The sequence below is a fragment of the Cupressus sempervirens genome, chromosome 6 (assembly GCF_028749045.1).
Source record: "Cupressus sempervirens isolate cs-2001-9-10 chromosome 6, ASM2874904v1, whole genome shotgun sequence".
In the NCBI taxonomy this organism is placed as follows: domain Eukaryota; kingdom Viridiplantae; phylum Streptophyta; class Pinopsida; order Cupressales; family Cupressaceae; genus Cupressus; species Cupressus sempervirens.
Window position 1 is genome coordinate 601,572,037 of NC_143123.1, and position 13,194 is coordinate 601,585,230.

Here is a 13,194-nt window from a genome sequence, read left to right on the forward strand (position 1 = left end):
CTTAACACAAAATCAATCAATTTCTGTCTAAAGAACAAAAAATGCATTTTCTAGACAATACTTTTTGAGATGTGTCTTATGATGTATAGTAATCCGTATGCCTTGGACAAGACCACTTATTTAATATTTTCTCACATGACACATAGGATGAATAAATGCTAAGTAAATTTAAAGTGATAGTTGTTTAAATTTGAAATACCAATCAACTTGTTTTGAATGATTCCAAATGCCTAACTCAAGGAAGGATGTGGCATCCAAGAAGATGATTAAAGGGGGGGGGGAAATCATTAATAACCACCCAAAATATTGTTAAATCACCAACACAATGCTAAGAAGTTGATACTTACCATACTAGGATTGAAGTTGCATGTGTGCATGTAACATCACGACAACATACCCATATTAACCATTTTTCATAGCTAAAACAACCAACTAAACATTGTATAAAAGCATACCAACAACTCTTTGACCAAGCCAAAAAAAAAACTCAACCAATAAGATGCCAACCTACAAAAATAGGACAATAGAGGGTGTTAGAGGCAACCTATTGGCGAAAAAAAATTCTTGGTAGGAAAATAAACCAAGAAAACTAGAAGAAGTAAAGTTGCACCACAAACTAAACACAACCAAAAGGGAAATAGTAGATTCTATCCCTTCTACATGGTGGAATACATCTTGCACTATAAATTTTGAACAACCCTACTTTGGCCTAAAATATAGAGTATCAAGGTCATTCATTAGAAGAAGGCTAGCCTACTTTACAAACAAAGAGGACAAAGTCAAAGAATCTCTACCCAATAAAGAATAACCAAAAGAAACCAAGATGAAATCACAAATCCAAACAAAAATAGAAGAGTTGAATGACCACAAAAACTATGCTAAAAGTGATGAAGAATACAATGATCCAAAATAAAGAAAAAGGAGAAGCAAACTTGTTAGCATGAATGCAAGTGATATTTGTATGGGGGAGTATTTTAGCATTTTTGGAGAATTTGGGAGATGGTTAGCATTATTATTCTTGGAAATACAATAGTGAAAGTAAACTAGAAAGTAGGGGGGGTGGGGGGGGGGTAGTGAATCAATCCTTCCAATGTTTAACCATAAAATCATTCACCACACATCCATGTTACAATTTTCATGTAGAATAAAATAGGTAGCTAAACATATTCATCCATAGCATAAAAGAAAAATAACATTCAATGCATATATCATACAAGATATTTGGTTACCCAGAAACCCTACAATGAGAAGGTAAAACTGGGGTGGGAATGACACCCACAAATCTTCACTATTGTAGTAATAAAGTGAATACAATCAAGGCTAAAATATTTGATCATGAACTATGATCTATCCTATGAAAGCTCTATCCTATTAAAGGCTTACAAGATTGTTAGATCTTACCCTATTAAAGGATTTACAATAGCCTACTAGGACTACTTTGTTCAAAGATTTAACTAATTCACCTATTAGAATGTCTTAGCAATGATATTGATGTGTAATTGATGCTCTCTAATCACATGTATCACTTCTTTCCTCTAACTCATTTCCTTTTTTGTCCTTATCTAATTCTGCAATGTATCTCAATTCACAACTCGTTAGCCACCACGAATCCAAAACTCTATTTGTACATGAAAAAATCTCTCTGCACACTCCAATGCCTAGGGTTTTCCTTGCTTAAGAAGACTAAGGTGACGTAGGGTTTGGTATGAATCAATGTTTGTGATTCACCCATTTGGGCACTTAGAACATCCCTTTTACTAATTATTTACATGAACTACTTAGGGATTTTCAATAAAAATTCATCCTTATCATCTAGAATCATAAAACAATCCTTAAGCTAGGTTAAAAATAGTTTGGATAGAAGTTTGTGCCATTACAAATAATTATGTCAAAAATTGTTTACTCAAAACCTAAAGTCTCTAATGCTCAACATCCATTGTATCTTCAATGTTATAACTTGGCCTCTAAATGAGTTGGCATCCATTGCTCACTCGACATCCATTGATCACTTGACATCTAAATGACTCAACATCAAATCTCTTGTTGGCACTTGAGTGACTTGACACTTAATAGTTACTTGACACATACTGCATATTTGACAACTTACACTCGAAATACATTACTTTTTTGACATGAACCAAGAAAATGACTTAAGCGTATTGTCACTCATATGTGAAGACTAATTCAAGATTAATATTCTCCCCCTTTGACATGAGTGGCAAAAACATTTGGTCATGCATGAATAACCTTATCTCTTGAGCATAACTTAGATAATCTCTATTCAGTGTTTGGATTATATAAAAAAAGTCAAAACTTCAAAATTTTGCAAAAACTTATGAGTTATCAGTCATACTTCAAAAGTATATAACTTCCCCCAAGTTGATCATTCTATTCTAAATATAAAACTGAATACTCTTTCTGAGTATATCTAAAACCAAATAATCTTGCTTTGTTTGGTCTCTCCCAAAACTTATTCTCTCCTTTAGTCTCATTCTCCCTCTTTCTTCATTATTCATTATTCTGTGCATTTTGACACTTATGTCAGGGGCAGTACATGAATTATATGTTTGTCCAAGAATGATTTATGGACCTCCATCATAATCTTCAATTTTGCATCCCAGTTGTCACATGCTACATCTAGAGATTCAATTTGAATGTCTAACTTGAAAGCAAGGGTGAGTGGGCCTACATGAGTAGAAAGATAGGGATATCTCTTTATCAATGTCTTTGCATAGGCTACTTCCTTGTGTAAGACCTCCATGGAAGGTGTTAACATGGACTAGATGTTGATTAGTGTAACCCTAATATTTTCATTTTGAGCTTGTAAAGCTGCTAACTAAATTTTTCTAATAGAAACTTTCTAAAATGAGACTGATTTTGACTAGGAGATTGTTGTAGAATGTTACTTGTTTTCTTCAAATATCCCTTGAGATGGTCAATGTGTCTCTACACTTCTTGTGTGAATAGGGGAACATCACAAAACTTGGTGTAAAGAGAGAATATGTTCTCCAACATCTTCTTTACACCATCAATTTTGGTTACTAACTCAACCTAGTGTAGTGCAATGAAAATGGATTTATGCTCAATCATCTTTGTTTGAAATTTTTTATTAGACCATTCTAATAATTTGACTTTAGTATCTAGGTCTCCATCATTGATCTTCTCCACAATATTTTCCAACTACTCAATGATTGGCTTGGCTTCATTAGGTGTAGGTAGGATGAATGCATCAATAAATATGTTCTTGATGCCATGAAGTGCTTTTGTCTGCCTATGCTCCCTTTTGAGTAGTTCTTGGTGTTTCTTCCTTGCCAGAGCATCCTACAATATGCTCATTTTCTCTATTGTGATTGATGCAAGATCAAACATTGTCAATTCAATCACCTCATGTAAGTTGATATCTCCATAGGATGTCACCTCATCAACCTTAGATGTGCTAGGACTAGGCCTTAATGCTAGCAATGGTGTGGCTTCTATACTCGACATATCAACTTCTTGACTAGGAATAGGAGTATTAGTGTCTAGTAAGCTAACCAATGTCTAAATTATTATCACTACCTCTATTTTTTTAGTCAAGACTAAATATTTAGTATTAATCTTTTCTTTTTCTTTATTTTTTGCTCTACCTTGTGCTTTTGGTGTAGGTGTAGGACTGGCTTCCTGACTTTTTTGGATTGGAGATCTTTCTTGTTTAATTATTGTAACTACTAGTATTGAGATATTTTGTACCATGGTGCTAACATGTGAAGTCACAATGTCCTTCCATTGGTAAAATACAATAGACATTGTAGGTTGCACTTCTATATATTGAGGGGGGAAATGGATAATGCTTGTGTTTTCTCCCCTGTAGATGCCAATTCTACCTTCTCAATCTCATCCTTACTCACCAAAATAGGATGGCTGCATAGTTGTTCCTTGGTGGTGGAATTAGTCAATATCTTCTACATATCCTCCTCTATTAGGGGATTGATGTTCTAAATCATGTTGTCAAAGACATCCATAATCTTTATTGTATCTTCTTGTGGACTTGCACTTACCATATGTAATTCTAGTGCATTTTTCTCTTGTTGTTTCTCTTCCCCAGTTGTTACCTTTGTAGTTCCTTCCCCATATACTTCCCTTATAGATTCATCATTTTTTTTTTCAAATACCTCTTGTTCTTCTTTGTCTTCATCTACATGCTTACGTTCTTTCTCAATAGCTTTTTGTGTTGTCATCCCATATATCACCTTCCATATTTGTGTGCTCTTCTAAACAACCTCTTCATTTTTGTTCTATAAAATATGAAAAGATTTGTATTTTGGAGAAAATCTCACCTTATACTTGTTAATAGCCTTTTTCATTTCAGACTTGTCCAAGTTTGGCATCACTCTTGCAAGTGTAGTCTCTCTAATATTTCTCTTAGTTGTGAGACTATATTGCCACCTTTGCTCAACTTGGTCATATAGGCTCTTGGGTAAAGAATTGGAAATCTCAACTGGAGTCGTCTTAAAAATTGCCATAATGACATATATGGATTCTTCTACTTTATTCATTTCCTTCTTCCTCTTAACCAAATTGTTCCTTGAGCTTCTTCACAATCTTTTTCTTCTTTATCAACATAGAAGTTGTCTTCAAATCCATTGTGATCTTTGACTTTGCTACGTCATAATTTCCAAATGTAGTATCATTCTTATCTACTTCCTCTACTAGTAAAGCAATGATGGCTATAGATGCCTCATCCACATTAATCTCATAAAGAAATGGTATGAGCCATCTCACCCTTGGAACAATAGTGTGTAGATAAGTGAAATCAACATCAACTAGAAAACAAACATCATTGAAATGCTTCTCTACTAGTGACACTAGAATTCTTAGTCTTTGTTTAATTGACTTCTTAAAGTCTTCAAAATATCTAGTCATCACAGTCTCAAAACTATATCCAAGTTTCTCTATGATTCCACCAATTTGCACCGAAACTGACCTATTAATCTTCCAAGCTACTTTCCCAAATTTGGGAAAAGAGTTCTGTACACAAAAATATATATGAACAAGTATTGAACCAAATTTGCATTGTGCACTTTTTGTCTTTCTTATGGCTCCTAATTTTTCTGATAACTATTGGAGTTGTAACTTGACAAAGTCATAAGAATGGTCTTTATTTACTATCTTGGAACCCAAATCCATAGCCATACATGGTACACTTTTCAACCTCCTAGATTGAATGAATTTATGTGTAATAACTCTCACTAAAAATAAAATTAGAGGATTTGTAATTGTGTCTATGGCCATCCCTCTCTTGTTCCATAGTGCCCCTATATTCTTCTGAATTGCCTCTTTTGCATCACTCCTCATAGTTTTTGGTCTATCTAGAGTTGGATAGCCTATCACTCTGAATAATCCTCTTTGTGATTTTGATAGGACCATCCTCCAACCATACAAAATTGTCATGTATTCTACTAAGTGAAATCTTAATCCACTCTATCTTGAATATGTTAGGAAAATCAAGGGCATGGGTTAACCCTTTTCTCTCTACAACCTTGTTTTTCTCTTTCAATACTCTGTTCTTACAAAATTTTCCATATAAGTCTCTCATTTCCATGTCTCCAATGCTTCCTACCATACAAGTGTAGAAACACCTTACATATTGTATCATTAAAAATTGTGGTGGTATCATAGATAATGCACCAAACATGTCTCCTTTATAAGAAATATTAGGAATAGCTCTAAAAACTAGTTATTTGATCTCATTCCTTATCAATTGAACATTTAAAACTTCCTTTCCTTCCTTAACCATAGCATCAAAAGAGCTAGACTACATAACAACTAACTATGGTTTGCATAAATTCAAATACTATAGCTTGGCACAAGATAAATATGTTGAAGAATATGATGTTAGGTGTTGAGTAAAATTTGAATTTAATATGTAAGTTCTTGAATCAATTTCTCCAATTTTTATTTAGCTCTTTATGCACTCTTCAGTTTTGAATAATTGCAAATGAGTCAAAACTTAGCTATATAGCCCTTAAAACTTTGCAATAAATGCTCAGTGCTTAGATAGTAGTAAGCTTGACTCCAATAGAAATTTTGACTTATTTGGCTTCCATGTTATTCCTACCATACTCAATAACCATGGAAAGCTTGGCCAGCACTATAACCTTTAATAGCTCAACAATAACTAAACTTTCATGCTCGGTAGTAACATGAAAAATTATAATTTATTCTAAGTTCTAACTAATACCTTGCATCTTACTTGATGTATATATGATCTTTTAAGAACTAAATCCATAGAACTAATGTATAATTGAAATTTGAAATATCACTCCCACACATACCTCTTGATTTTCTAATTTGGGGTGGTGTGATCACTTGATCCATTGGATGAAGTGATCCCATCTAAACTTGATATGATCCAATCTTCCTTTTTCTTCAATTTTTTGTTCATCTACACTCTGACTTCTTCAACATCAACATTTCCTTTTCCTTTATTTAATTCATTTCTATGTGTCTTTGACCTTGTTAGATAATTTTTTCTAATTTGACCAATCTTCAAATAATTAAAACATGTAGTTTGACTCAACCATCTACTGTAATCACTTTTGAAATGTGTCTAATGCAATTCCCAACAACATTTCCATACTCTTGGCAATAGTGACAATTATACCTTGTATCTTAATCCCAAATATAGGATCTTTCTATATGACTTAACTTGGCTTTCTTGTTTGATGACCAATTAGGCTTTGACCTACACTCATATGCTCTATGTTTGTACTTCTTGTAGTTGTAGTAGTAACATTCAAATCTTTGTGTGCTTGATTTCTTTGTCTTGGTTTCATGAGCCTGATGTCCATGATTATTGATGATACCAGAATATGGTTTATTTTATCATTTTATTTTTAGTTGAATTTGCAAACTTTCTAAAGATTTTGTGTTTAATAACATGATGTTTATGATAATTTTAGACATGTGTGCATAATTACTTTCCAAGACCAAAATGAATATGCTATGAATTGATATGTCATTTAATTACAAAATAGTGAGAATGGTGCTTTTTTTTCCTTAGCTAGGTTGGGTAGTTCTCCTACAATAATGTGACATAGGGTAAACTAGGTGACATATTTTGAATAAGCCTTGATGTATATTATTACTTTGGAGGCACTAATATTTTATAGATATAAAGGTGAAGTCAACTTAGTTATGTGAGGGTCAAAGTGGTTTCTCAAATTAATAGACTACTTTGAGTTGAGAAAATGCAGGGGTCATGAGCACCTAAATTCCTATTCCATTTAGCGCCAAAGTTAATTTATCTTTTGCAATATTTAAAGCCATAATTTTTTTTGGTAGATGATGGAGTCTTGAATCTAGCAATTATTTTCCTAGTTTGTGCTTAAATAATGAGAAGTCTATGTTCTAGAGAAGCTTTAAGTTAATTAGATGTTTTTGGTAGAAAGAATAATTTGCTAAGTTTTTAAATACTGAATATAATCTTGCCATTCATTAGTATGTACATTTACCATTGTTATGAATAAAAATATCATTTCAGGTTTACATCTTTGAGTTATTTTACTTCACTTCTCTATGGAGACCCACACAGAGAGTGAACTAATTAGTTAGTATAGGATTTACCTTCAGTTCATAGAACTAGAATAGACTATGTTGTTCCTATAGCCAATGATAGTAGAATTAGTGGACTATTCTTGCAACATAAGCAGTTGAAGTAATTCTTAGCTACATTTTCATGCTTTGTTAAAATAGATTTGATTCTCAACTTTAGCATAGATTTCCTATAGCACAAGAATTTGAATTTTTGTAGAGTAGTTCTTAAGTTGAGAGAAGTTTGAAGCATATATTTTGTAGACACCATTTCAAGTTTATGTCCTTGGTTGATAAATTAAATGATTCCAAATGAGTTGGGTTAGAACCACATGGAATGTCCAATCCTAGGTTAAGTAGTCCATTACTCTAATATTTTAAATCACTTTCTTTGGCCAAGCATTTTTGGCAACATTGCCAGAGATGGTGTTAATTCAAACTTGTCTTTGTAGTTGTATTGCTATTCCTTGTAGAGTAGAGTTTAGTGGTAGAAAAAAAAAAAAAACTTGTTATGCATAGAAAAAGAGACCACCTTGGGAGATTCCTTGCTTGTAACAATCAAGAATAATTATTTAATGATTTTCAACTTGAACTACATGAACCCCAAAGAGAGAACAACAAAGATGAACCATTTGAAAATATATTTGCTAACATTCAAGCTAAAATACCTCCTTCATCTTTAGAAAAATCACTCCACTTCAATGAACTTTTTGTTGAGCCTAAATATCAAGATAATCCACTAGCCATTGTTATCTATCAGGCACCACCTGTTCCTCCAAGAATGGCTATGTCTACCTTTCCTTTTCCTATTCCACCTAAGCAAGGGAACAAAAATTTGAAGAACATACCTATTGTTGCACTTCAAAAATTATATGGCCTTATTAAAGAAGACCCTAAGACCTTTCTCTTTGAACTTTAAATTCTCTATAGGAGCTATGACTACACAAATGATGCCCATAAGTTGAAGTTGTTTCCCACTAATATGAAGGAGGATACTCTATGATGGTTCATGGGGTTGGGTGCAAATGTTGTAGAAAACTAGACTGAAATGAGTAATTTGTTTGTTCAAAAATATAAAGAATATTGCAGAGGTCAAGATATGAAGGGGGATGTCCATTTTATGATGTCACAAAAGGAGGGTGAAACCTTGGAAGACAATGTTTCCAAATTCTTATTCAATGTGTAGTGAAATACATAGCATAACCTAAATGAAGAATCTAAGAAGCATCTTTTTCTAAGAGGTGTCCAAGAATAAAGCATGGGAGCCATGGACCTATTGGCTAGAGGAGATGCTACACAAAGGACTTGGAATGAAATCAAGGAGATATGTCAGAACTATTCAAGAGCAACTATGAAGAAAGGTAGAGGACTAAGGAACCTACCACATAAGACCAAAGGTGGGTCAAGAGTATCTAAGATGGATTTTTCTAACATAATTTCTAACTTCAAGCAAGATATCATTAATGATATCACTAATCAGTTGGATACCATGCAAGCCCAAAGGAAAAAGGATCAAGTTGATGCTAGGATGACTAGATTTTGTACTTGTTGCAGAGAAAGGAAGAAGAACTGCACATGCGAGACCATTGTGGAAATGAATGCACAACTAATACCCACTGATTTCAAAGCAATTGATGAAGATATAGAAGTAATTTTTTTTTAGAGATGACCATGGGATTAGAGACAAGGTATGCCTCAAGACCCTCTGAATAAATTTGATTATGATAACAATTAGTGACAAGGCAATATTCCTCCAAATTCTGCCCCTCAAGGATAGAATTGGAACAATAATTGGCCTAATCTGCAGCCATAGTATAACCAAGTATACTAGCAACCACCTTAGTATTCTCAACAAAATAATCAATGTCCTCAACAAAATAACTAGTATCCTCAGTGGGTCCCTAACTAGCAACCTTTGTATCAAGGGAATTGGTAGCAACCACCTTAGTGGGGGCCTAGCCAATCACCTCAGCAACAAGCCTTGATGCCTCTTCCTCCTGTAGCCAATGCTAGCCCACAAAAGCAACCATAAATTCCTACTTAGCTACACCAAATCCCAACAATAAGCAACAAGCTTATTCTTTGTAGATAAATGATATTCATCTTAGGTCTGGAACCAAGTTGCCTATAGCTAAAGGACCTCTAATAACTAAGGTTACTAATAATGAAAATGTTCCAACAAGTCAAATAGTTGATGCTCTAATTCCCCCATATGTACAAACACCTACTCCTCCATATCCACAAAGGTTATTTCCTACAACTCCATCCAAACCAAATCCTATAGCAACTGATCTCCTAGACTAGCTTAAGCAAATGATTATTCAGATTCCCTTATTGGATGTACTTAAGGAGATTCCCCTTTATAATAAAACCTTAAAGGAAGCATGTGTTAAGTAGTCTATTAGAAAGAAAAAGGATCTTCCTACTATCAATGTGTTGGGACAACTTTTTGATTTAATGTTGAGCAAAGCCCTGATGCTTAAGTATTTTGATCTAGGAAGTCCTATGGTTACCATACATATAAATGGCATCCAAATTTAGAATGTTTTGATTGATTTAGGAGCATCAATTAATGTCATGATTAGAGAATTCTTGTTAAGACTTAGTATTATTAGATTAAGGGACACTCTTACAATACTCCAGTTAGCAGACAACTCAACTGTCAAACTTAATGGTATGATAGAAGATATCATTGTAACCTTGGATTCCCTATATTTTCCTTTAGACTTTGTTTTGCTACCACCTAGAGGCACCCTTGGAGGATATCCATTAATCTTAGGAAGACCTTAGTTGGCCACTATAGATTCCTGCATTGCATGCCAATCAAGAAAAATGACAACATTAGATGGTGCCAACACTAAAAATTTAACTTTGTACTCTCATGCACAACCCCAACTAGATCTTGACCAAGTTTCTTGGCTAGAACTTCATGATGATTCTTTAGAAGATAATTTTGTTCAACATCTCATGATGCTTGAGAAAAACCTATTTGTTGTATCCCAAGAAGAAGATGATATACTGGCAGTGATCCTTATTAATCAATATGATTCTGAGGAGTCTACTTCTAAAAATCCTACCGGATCCTTGCAAACTATATTGCCTAAATGTGATGCACCTCAATATTCTATAGCACTCAATTGTATAAGGTAAAAAGAACTAATATTGTTGTAGGAAAAGAGCTATATATCAATAATGACCTTACTGCATCTTAGATGAAAAGTATCATTAAACTATTGCAAGATAGTTAGCAAGCCTTTGCATGGGACTATACCAACATGAAGGGTTTAGATCCTACTCTTTGTACACATAGGATATTTATCAACTCTAAATGTAAGCTAGCGATACAACCCCAAAGGAGAGTAAACCCAACATTAAAAGATATAGTCACAGTAGAGTTACAAAAACTTCTTAGTGTTGGATATATCTATCCTATTTCTGATAGCTAGTGGGTATCACCTCTAGTTATTGTTTCAAAGAAGGGAGGAAAATGGAGGGTATGTGTAGATTATAGGGAGCTTAATAAAGCCACTAAAAATGATCACTTTCCTCTACCATTTATTGATCAAGTACTAGATAACTTAGTAGGAAAAAGATATTTTTCATTTCTAGATAGTTTTAGTGGATATAATCAAATCTAGATCTCTCTAGAAGATTAGGATAAGAAAAATTTTACCTATCCATGGGTGATGTTTCCTTAATTTGTCTTACCATTTGGATTATGTAATGCACCTATAATTTTTCAATGAGTGGTACTTAGCATATTTTCTATTATAGTTACTGGTTGTGTTGAGATCTATATGGATGACTTCACTACATATGGTGACACATTTGAACAAGCTCATGCCAACTTGGAGAAGGTACTAAAAAGGTTTTAAGAATATAACCTTTCTCTTAATAGTGAGAAGTGTTATTTCATGATGGAAGAAGGAGTTGTTCTTGGACACTGCCTTTCCTCTTTTGGAATTTAGGTGGACCCTCCAAAGATTGTTGTAATTACTAATCTACCAAAACCAACCAAGAAAATAGATGTCAGAAGCTTTCTTGGACATGTTGGTTACTATAGGAGGTTCATCAAAGGCTTTAGTAAGCTTGTTGCTCCTTTGTACAACTTACTTAATAATAAAGCTAAATTTGAGTGGATAGAATATTACAAAGCAACATTCCAACAATTGAAGGATGTTTTGATGATAACACTTATTCTTAGAGGACCTGATTGGAAGCTACCTATCCACATTCATACTGATGCATCTAATATTGCTTTAAGAGTAGTTCTAGGACAAAAAGAAGGTACTATTGAGCATGTCATTTACTATATTAGTTAGAATTTACAGGGTGTTGAGCTAAATTATGCTATCACTAAAAAAGAATTGCTTACTATTGTGTATGCACTTAATAAATTTTGGCATTATATCACAAGATATGAGGTTTTTGTCTACACTGACCACTCTACTATAAAATACTTGATGAACAAACCTACTATTTATGGTAGACTAGCATGTTGGCTACTCCTCATATAGGAGTTTAATGTAAAGATAATAGATAAATTAGGCTAGAACCAATGTAGTAGCAAATTTTTTGTCATGACTTCATGTACCTAATGATCCTATAGCCATAGGTGATAGCTTTCCTAATGAGCATCTATTTTCAATAGAAAGCTATAACCCATGGTTCGTAGATATAGCAAATTACCTTGCTACAGGAAGAACACCACCATACTTTTCACCCAAGCAACATCATCTCTTGGAAGAAAAGAGTTTTAATTTCTCATGGATAGCTAGATTGTTATTCTACACCAGACCAGATCAAGTAACTCATTTGTGTGTGAGGGAAGACAAAACCTATGACATCCTACAGGCATGCCATGATGAACTATAGCAAAGACAATAGCCTACAAGATTTTGACAACCATATTCTACTGGCCTACACTCCACAAAGATGCCACAAAGTATATGAGGTGATGTGATCAATGCCAATGCATGGGAATGCCCACTAAATTTGATGAAATTCCCTTATACCCACAAGTGGTAGTCACACCTTTTGACAAGTGGGGGTATTAAGTTTGTCGGCCCAATAGAACCCTCTTCTCATGGAAAATCATACATCTTAGTATGTATTGATTATGCAACTAAATGGATTGAAGCACAAACTATGACACATGCTAGAGATCAAAAAGTAGTAGATTTTCTATATGAATGCATATTTATTAGATTTGGAGTACCCAGATAAATTTTTATACATCAAGTAGCTCAATTCACATCTAACTTGATTTCTAAACTCATGAAGAAGTGCATGATCCATCATGGCACATCTTTCCCATACCATCCTCAAGCTAATGGTTAGGTAGAAATCACAAACAAAGAGATAGAAGCCATCCTCACCAAAATAGTTACTATTCACAAGTTGGACTAGGTTACCTAGCTTCCTAAAGTAATTTGGACTTATATAGGATTACATGGAAGAGCACTACTAGATTTACCCCATTTGAATTACTTTATGGAAAATATGCTTTCATGCCTATAGAATTTGAGCACAAGGCTCTAAAAACTACTTTGGAGCTAGATGTTGATCTTTCAAAGGATCAAGAAGATAGGTTACTTTAGTTGAACACCCTTGATGAATATC